This window comes from Scyliorhinus torazame, chromosome 7 (genome assembly GCF_047496885.1).
Source record: "Scyliorhinus torazame isolate Kashiwa2021f chromosome 7, sScyTor2.1, whole genome shotgun sequence".
Classification (NCBI taxonomy): domain Eukaryota; kingdom Metazoa; phylum Chordata; class Chondrichthyes; order Carcharhiniformes; family Scyliorhinidae; genus Scyliorhinus; species Scyliorhinus torazame.
The window spans coordinates 245,991,593-246,001,608 of NC_092713.1; positions in this window are offsets into that span (position 1 = coordinate 245,991,593).

Sequence of the window (10,016 nt, forward strand, 5' to 3'; positions counted from 1 at the left end):
AGTCAGTGTCCTGGGTGTCACTCCTCTGTGAGTCAGTGTCCTGGGTGTCACTCCTCTGTGAGTCAGTGTCCTGGGTGTCAGTCCGTTTCCGTTTCCTGGGTTTCAGTCCACTGTGTGTCAGTGTCCTCAGTGTCATGTGCATCTGGGTCCTGGGTGTCCATGTCCTGGCTTACGGTGTCCTGGTGTCCGTCCTCTGTGTCTCTGTCTCCTGGGTCTCCGTGTCTGTGGACGGGCTTCCATGGCACATGGCCTCCCCGCCATGGCCTGCGTCCCTGGGGGCCACTGGGCCTGGCACTGGCCGTGGGCGTGCAATGCCAGGTGGGCCGGGACCACCGGCGGCTGGTCCTGTAAGACACAACACAGCACGTATCATTAGACAGGCAGCCGGCGGTGAGGGGGGTGTACTGGGGCATGGAGTGAGGGGGATGTACTGGGGCATGGGGTGAGGGGGTGCAGTGGGGCATGGGGTGAGGGGGTGCAGTGGGGCATGGGGTAAGGAGTGCAGTGGGGCATGGGGTAAGGGGGTGCAGTGGTGCACGGGGTGAGGTGGTGCAGTGGTGCATGGGGTGAGGAGGTGCAGTGGGGCATGGGGGGATGGGGTGAGGGGGGTAGTCAGGTGGGGAAGTCTCACTTGCTGGTTCGCCTCCGACCTGACAGCCGGCAACATTCCGGTCCTCGGCTCCGCCTACGAGTTTCAATGCCCTCTGCTCATGGACGGTGAGCGGATGCAGTACAGGTGGACCCCCTCCGCTTCTCTCCCAGTCCCTGTGGTTGTGGGCAGTCTTCTCCTGGGGGGGCGGGGGTGGGAAACAAACATCAGTGTTAGGAGGTCCAACGCAGGCAGCGCAGATGTTGGGTATATGATGGCATGACAGCAAGGGGCACCTGGCCAAAATGCCTGGCATCGGTGGGTGCAGCACATGTGCATCAGGTAGGGGGTTGCGCCGTCCCCCTGAGGGGTGGGGGTGCGCCTTTCACATGTGTGGGTGGTATGCGGGGGTGGTGCCAGGGACACGTCACTGTGTACTCACACTGCCTGCCCTCGTGAGGTCGTGCATCTTCTTGCGGCACTGTTCGCCGGTACGTGGGATGTGCCCCACGGCGCTGACGGCATTGCCCACCTCCCTCCACATACGCAGGATGGTGCTGCGCCGGTGGTGGTGTCCACGTCTGGAGCACGGGACCACCCTCCTCTCCTCCACCGCATCCAGCAGCGTGTCCAGGTCGTGGTCCCTGAACTTTGGTGTGGCACGGCGGGCGGTGGCACCTTTCGCGACGTGTTCCAGCGTCATCGACGCGTCGCACTTATCTGGCGCCGGTCTGGGGCCGCTCCCACCCCGCTTCTCGCCGCGCATGTGCTGGCCCCTTTTGCGGGCCAGAATCACTACTGACAGCGGCCCGTTCACGCCGTCGTAAAACTCTCCGGGTTTTACGATGGCGTCAACACTTAGCCGCTGGATCGGAGAATCCTGCCCCCCACATCTGCATATATCTAAAGGACTCACTCTTTGGGACTCGTATTTCTCCCCCAATTCTTCAAATGATGCAAAACATCCTCCAGAAACAAGTCTTTCAACATGATCACACCTTTTTCCTCACAGTCTTGGAACCTAGGGCGCGATTCTCCGAAATGGAGACAGAGTGTTCGCGCCCTCGTGAACGCCGTTGCAGGTAGTGCCTGCGGGTGCAGGCACTACCGATTCTGGCCCCCACAGGAGGCCAGCACAGTGCTGGAGCAGTTCACGCCGCTCCAGCCTCGCTTCCCGGTGCCAAATGGGCGCCGTGCCAACCCGCGCATGTGCAGTTGGGCCACGCCAACCCGCGCATGCACAGTTGGGCCGCGCCAACCCGCGAATGCGCTGAGGATTTCCTCAGCGCGCCGGCCCTGACGCAACATGGCGTGGGGGTTCAGGGGCTGGCCGCGTAATAAAATAGGGTCGGGGCTGGAGAGGCCGGCCCGCCGATCGGTGGGCCCCGATTGCGGGCCAGACCTCATCGGAGCCCCCACCCCCGGTGAAGGAGCGCTTTTCCCCGCCCCACAGGCCGCCCCCCGACCCTGCGCACAGAGTTCCCGCCGGCTGTGAGCAGGTGTGAATGGCGCCGGCGGGACTCTGCCGTTTCCGCTCGGCTGCTCAGCCCATCAAGGCCGGAGAAACGGCGGCCCGGCCACGAACAGCGGCCCGCAACCGGTGCTGCACCAAACGCGCCAGCGCAAATGGCGCTGATTCTCCGCTTCTCGGTGAATCGCCTGCCGGCACCGGGCCGCGGGAAAAAATTGCACGAACGCCGATTCTCCCATATGGCGCGGCATGGGAGAATCCTGCCCCTAGTATCTGGTTGAAACAGATGGTTTTCTCGGACTGGCATTTGTTTCGATCTTGTCCCCAAGTTAAAATGTTGGCAAAACCGCTTCCATATCTTCAGTGTTACCACCACAACTGGGCTCTTTGAATATTTTCACGGCACCAATGGGAGTGGGCCAAGCCCCTTACATGCCCTTTCTCCTTCCGTATCCACGCTATATCTGGTTCCCTACCCCAGCACCGAACCTTCTTGGCGTTCATCGTCCAGTAATAGTGCATAAGATTTGGCCGAGCTAGGCTGGCCAATTGTTGTCTCCTCTAAAGCAACGATTATGAATCATAGGGACCTTCCCAGCCCAGATAAATGAAGAGATCAATCATTGCACCCCCACAAAAATCGCTTTGGATAAAAAGACCAGGAGATACTGAAATAAAAACAAAAACCATGGTAGAACGTTTATTCGGCCTGCAAGTGATAGGGGCAAACAATCCCATCTTTGTAAGTCTTCTTTAACCCTTGCTGTCAGGCTTGTAAAATTTAATTTACGGGTCTGAGTCCAGTCTTGAGTCACCTCTACCCCCATATACCTAACGTTGCTGCCTGAAACGGCATCTCTCCCATGCTTTGTCCTTCTCTCGGTATTGAGATTAAAAAGCATTTGCTTTACCAAAATTTAAATTATAGCCTGATTAGGCTCAGAATCTTTTTATTAACCCTATAATGTCTTCAATCAGGCAAGCTGTCAGATATATATAAAAGTAAATCATCGGCGCATAATGACACCCCAAATGTTCCACCACCACCCTCATTATTCCCCCTCCACTTATTTGAAATCCTGAGCGTAATGGCCAAGGGCTCTATCGCGAAAGTAAACAGTAGAGGGGATCATCGCTCCACAACAAATTATCTTCTCTCCACATACTGAAATTGTTATTCCACATTTCTTGAAGAATCAAATGACAGTTTGTGCATTAACCCATTGCACAATTTGATGATCAATCCGCACAAATCATAAAGTGGGGAAGAATTTATATTTACACTCTTTGAGAAGGCTTCTCTCTGTGAATTCCCATTCTGTGCGAACATGATCCTTGAATGGCTTGTTGAAAAACACATTCAAAGGTTGAACAAAAGACATTGGACCCTGTGGTATAACTGAAATGTGTCTGTTATTTTTTCACAGGCGCAAATGATAGGAGGCCTGAACATGTCCAACAAGAAGCATTCTTTGCAAGGGTCACCAGGATGTCTATCGATCCACAACTTCACTCATCCAACCATTGCCATCAACATGCAAAGAAAATCTTGCAGGAAACTTGCTTTTCACCATGGTTTTATATTTTTAAATTACCATAGGCTTTAATTTTGTTCCATCACCAATGCAGGTTCATATCACCACGAATCTCGTCTTCTCACGTCCTGTGGTTTTCACAAGAACTGTTTTCAACCTTTTGCACTCCACAATTTGGTTGCGGGACTTGGTCTAAATTCAAGAGCCTGTCATCCAGCGTGACGACATGGCATAATTGATACTCATGATTGTGCCGCTGTACGATGACGAGTCATTGGAAACTGCTAATTTTGACATCAATCCATTTTGATAATCAGAGCGATCTTGGTCTTTTTGACAACAATAGATATTTTCATTCCATAAAACAGCCACACAACTAGCTGTTGCTCTGAAATCTTTGTTAGCTCAGGTTTTGATTTGGCCCAAGTAAGTGTGTATATACGCATTGCATTTCTGGTGAGGATGTTACCATTCTGTCAATTTAAGGACACAATCCGATAAGATGCTTTTCAAGATCAGGTAATTGGCTGATTCCGAATTGTATGACACATTTAGTCTTCAGCATCTTCCTTCTTCTTCAGCCTTCTTGCCAGTTTTTCACTCACATAGAATTCCCTTTTCACACCAATTTGTCATTAACGCAAAATTCCCTCGCTCCAGTAGTTATTTGATGACTTCGTAAACATTACGACTTTTAGCTTGAAACTAGCTTTGTACTTCATTCCTTTTACCAGTACCAGAGGACCCATTTCTATCCTTCGTCCCCTGTGCTTGGTCAGCTGTGTTGACATGCCTTGCACTCCTTGCATCTTCTTGGCAACATGGCTCATATTGCCTGCTTGATCCCAATTACCAACTTATAAGGTGAGTAAAACATACATTTTTGAGGTGATACTTAAAGGCCAATTCCTATTGCGAGTATAGCATTTCTTAAAAGAAAAGGAGGATCATTTTATGTGCTGCGTATAGGCCTCAACATGTTTTTTGGCACCTACAAGAATTGAGTTATCTTATATGCGGTGATCTATGCAAGTAAGAAACAGACTGCTGTACCCAATGTAACTAGTAAATGGCTCTGTATTGACTCTCTTTGTCAGATGGATGTACCTTTAAGAAATGGGTGCGTTATCAAATGGCTGCAGTGATGTCATTGTGTGGGTGGAGCTTGTCATAATATGCAAACATGCAACCAATGAACACTCAGAAAAGGACACAACCAATGGGCACTCAGGACACTCAGAGGTGGCATCACCAGAAGGGGGCATGACATAAAACACTATAAAAGGGATGAGGCACTCACACCCTGCCTTTTTCCACAGACAGACATCTAGAGAGTTAGACAAGGTTGATCAGCAGCATCACACCCCAGCACGTGGCTTAGAGCAAGCTGGTACAGTTAGACTGAGTTACTACAGTTAGATTAGCAGAGAGTCAAACTCATTTGAGAACTGTGTTAATAGTTCAATAAACACGTTGAACTCATTTCAGAGTCTGGAGCATCCTTTAGTTAAGAATGCATCAAGTAGCAGCCTGTGTTATCCGAAACAGCATAACACAACATGATACCAGGAGTGACTGTTCAATCTATTTAGTTCAACTCATCCAGATCCGTGACAACCAGCTACTGAATACAGGCACAATGGAAAAGATTCAGGCTCCTCGTCAGCTCAGGACCACCGGCAATTTTAGTGCCAACTGGCGATCATTCAAGCAGAAATTTCAACTATAAGTGGAAGCATCCGACCTCAATGGCGCAACCGATGCTCGGAAGATAGCACTTCTACTCACCACTGCGGGTGACCATGTGATAGAGATCTTCAACTCCTTTCACTTTTCCAAAGGGCAGGACAAAACAAAGTACCAAACCATTCTGGACAAATTCGACATCCACTGCGAGGTGGACACTGTAGCCACCTGGGTTGGCCACTTCCCGACTTAAAATGGAGTTCCACAAAGACTGCAGGGAAATTCAGCCAAGCCAGGCAAAAAACTAGCAAGTGCAAAGTCTCCTGTGTATTAGAACTTGCAGAAGCCCAGACAGCACTGAAACTCACAGCCATCTGCATACTAATGAGCGATCCCCGGGATCAATTGAAACATGTAAGGTGAATAAGGCCAAGCCAGACTCCTCGGCGCCAGTAGGAGCCAAGACAAAGGAAGGCCAACGGACACTCAGGGACTGCCATGCGATCAGGCAACAACTCCAGTATTGGAGAAATCGATCCAAGTGATTGGAACGTAGTCCAATCACTTGGAACCAGATACGGGGTCCACCCCGAACGGCGTGAAGCCCCTGGGGACTATAAAGTAGAGCCCCCAAGTTCAAATCGCTCTTCTTAGCAGGGTCACTCAGCAGCGCTAACCAACCCTTGACAGTGAACTGCCTAGCTGCCGCAACAACAAAGTATGTCTCCAGTCAAAGCACGCTACGAGATAGGCGCTCCTAGCTACCAGTCCATACCAGCTTTTGAATCCTGCAGACTCAGAATCGAACGAAAGGCCATTTGTTCCCCTGACCTGGTGGGCCAGTTCCGAAGCTAAGTATAGGCCTTTTAGTGATAGAGATAGTCTAGTAAGTAGAGTTTATGCATGAGTAGTGATTTACTGTGTATAATAAATGTGTTTTGATTTGAATCTTACTAATTGGTGTGTTGAGTTATTGATCAGTACTTGAACTTGAACCTCATGGTGGTAACATAAAGATACCTGGCGACTCTAGAGCAAAGGTTACAGAAACAGAGCAAATTCAATAAAGACCCAACGGGCAACGAATTAAGAGCCAACCAAAGCTAGCAACAACACCACCAAAATCTTCAAGTGCTACATCTTCAAGCAGAGGATGCAAGGTAAGGACGAATCCTTCAACTCCTATCTAACTAACCTTAGACTGCTGGCGCAATCCTCCAACTTCGGTGATATCACTGACTCCATGATCAGAGACCAAATCGTTTTTGGAGTCTACTCTGAATTGTTGAAAATCAAGCACATGACCCTGCCAGTCGCGATTGAAACATGTACTGTGCATGAGCACTCTAAAAATCGCTATTCACAGTACAAAACGGCAGAAAGTGAAAAACAAGCCTCCCACGAGGTGGAGAGTGTTCAGGCCATCTCCCGGATGCAGCGCCTCCACATTGACGAAAGCGGCCATTTAGTGCGCTCTTCCTGGGGCCCAACGCATGTGCAATGCGATCGGGAACACGAAGCGGCCGAAAACCACACTGCGCAGACATAGGGCGCGGCAAGCTGTCTACTGGCCCAGCATCAACCAGGACATCACGGACATGGTCCTGAACTGCGAAACCTGTCAGAGGTTCCAACTAGCGCAGAGCAAGGAGACGCTCCAACCACATGACCTAGAGACCTTTCCATGGTCCAAGGTTGGCATTGACCTATTCCACGCGAATGGTCGCGACTGTATCTTAATCATCGATTACTTTTCGAACTATCCTGAGGTGCTGAAGCTGCCAGACCTCACCTCATGGACGGTAATCAAAGCGTGTAAAGAGACATTCTCACGGCATGGCATCCCGAACACCATTATGAGCGACAATGGCCTGTGCTTCCACAGTCGAGAATGGTCCACATTTGCCAAGAGCTACAATTTTAGGCATGTCACCTCCAGTCCGCACTATCCACAGTCCAATGGCAAAGTCGAAAAAGGGGTGCACATCGTTAAGCAGCTCATCCGCAAGGCCTCGGACTCCGCTTCTGACATACACCTTGCACTACTTGCGTACCGGGCGACTCCCTTGTCCACTGGCATGTCGCCAGCTCAACTGCTGATGAACAGGGACCTGCGGACGACGCTTCCAGCGATACACCTGCCCAACCTTGATCACTTCCTGGTGCCGCAGAAGAAGCAGCAGCTTAGCGACAGTCAGAAGCAGAGCTATGATGCACATGCCACCGATCTGGACATGCTATCCCCGGCAGACACGGTCAGGATCAAGATACCGGATGGTGGCTGGTCTGCTCCGGCTGTCGTTGTTTGACAGGCCGCGCCCAGATCCTATGTCATACATATGGCTGATGGTTCCATTGTGTGAAGGAATCGAAGGGCACTGCAAAAGGTTGCTTGCCGACAACCACTTTCCCCTCCATTTCCACATGTCGAATTGCCACCTCCAGACACCTCGAATCACGAGACCACCAGTCGTGCCTCCCACTCGCCTGTCAAGACACCGATGTCCCCTCCACCACCTCTCCGGCGGTCGACAAGGATCAGACGCAAGCCTCAGAGACTGAACTTATGAGCATTTGTTTTGTTTGTTCTGTTCTGTATTCCTCAGTCAGTCACATTAGACAGACACATTCACATGTATATACATCTAAACAAAAAAAAGGGGAGATGTCATGATATGCAAACATGCAACCAATGAACACTCAGAATAGGACAAAACCAATGGGCAGTCAGGACACGCAGAGGTGGCATCACCACAAAGAGGCATGACATAAACACTATAAAAGGGATAAGGCACTCACACCCTGCCTTTTTCCACAGACAGACATCTAGAGAGTTAGACAGGGTTGATCAGCAGCATCACACCCCAGCACATGGCTTAGAGCAAGCTGGTACAGTTAGAGTGAGTTACTACAGTTAGATTAGCAGAGAGTCGAACTCATTTGAAAACTGTGTTAATAGTTCAATAAACACGTTGAACTCATTTCAGAGTCTGGAGCATCCTTTAGTTTAGACTGCATCAAGTAGCAGCCTGTGTTATCCAAAGCAGCATAACAATATACAACTGGGCTCTGCTCTGCTTTTTACTTTTGTTTTGTGCTGAAAGCTGGTTTTGGCTCTGTGTTTAGTTTTGCTTTCAGTAGGAGAGCTGCATGTGAACCAAGCAGATGTGTGTATTGACCTTTCTCTCTGCAAGCTAAAGAATATCTTCAGCTCATTGATGATTTCAAAGTAATACCTGTTTCTGTAGAGAATTTAAACCTGCTGTCTTTGTTAAAAAGTGTTTTTGGCTTTTGGATGTTGTTAGGAAAGTTACTAAGGGTTACCTATAGAATACTGTATTTGGGAAAGTATCAGTGTTTGTAGTTGATAAGATGCTTACTGTGTGTTTATAAAGTGTTAACTGAATTCATAGAATAAACATTGTTTTGTTTTAAAAATACTTTAGATCTCTGTTGCATCACACCTGTAAAGTGGGCCCTTGTGCACCCATAACCAAAATCTATTAAAAGTTGTGGGTCAGGTGAACTCCATGATAAACTTTGGAGTTTTCTAAACCTGGCCCATAATACTTTTGGAAGTGATTTTCAGTGATTTGAAATATGGTTACTCAGGTGTTGGGCTAGACACGGACTAAAAATGGTTACTTTTTATGATAATCTAATTTTCAGCTGTATAAAATGAAATTGCACCAGGTTACTTAAATATTTAGGATTTTTAAAAAGTTATAAAATGTTGCACCATGCTCATGGCAGATTTTACATTCAGCGATATGCAAATAAGATTGAATGGAAACTTGAGGGAATTCAAACGTCTAAATTAGCATAATTCACATCTGAATTGCTCATTGCACCAAAGCAGAAACTCTGTCTATCAACATTGATCCTGTATGTCAAGAGGTTCAAGTAGAGTCTGCAGAAGCTCAAGATTTTCAGCATGAAAAGGATTTTGACATTTGATTTCAGGGATGTGTAAAAAAGATAATTCAATTCTGAGAGTAGGGTAAGGGGAAAAGGTCGAGGTGATTCGACAGATGTAAAGAAAATCTTTCTTGTGCTCCCACAATCAACACTTGGAATTGATTGAAAACAAAATCTTTCTTTACAGTGACAATCAACACTTGGAATTGATTGAAAACATGCGAGATGCATTTAAAATCAATTGATGTAAAAAGGTGCTTCCGAATGGATGAACCAGCAGAAGACTGATAGTCTTGACGATCCATAATTATCTTGTAATTTTGAGATTTAATTGGGTGTTGCAGGTTGCAATCAGGACTCAAATATGAATGTTTAACAGAAATATCACAGGACCATTTCACATAGTAATTTATCAATTAATTCAAAGGAAATCATATTGGCATTAACAAATTAGTGCACTGGGTTACAAATAAGTTAATTTAACATGCAATTGTTTAATTGATAGGTTTCCTACTATAATGAAGGTGCAGCTACAGTGACAATGAAACAACAGATAAAAACAGAAAATGCTAAAATAGTCAGCAGGTCAGGCAGCATCTGTGGAGAGAAACAGGATTGACATTTCAGCGTATGATAATTCTTCAGCTGTCGATGTTTTGTAATCAAGCGTATTTAGTTACAATTTCACAAAGTAACTTGCCTGCCATCAAGCATTTTAGAATAAATGTAAATAGCATGCTGTTTTCCAGTGAGTCCAAAATTCTGATACTCAGACTAAATTAGGCAGACCAAGCCCGACCATGCAGAGAATCAATTT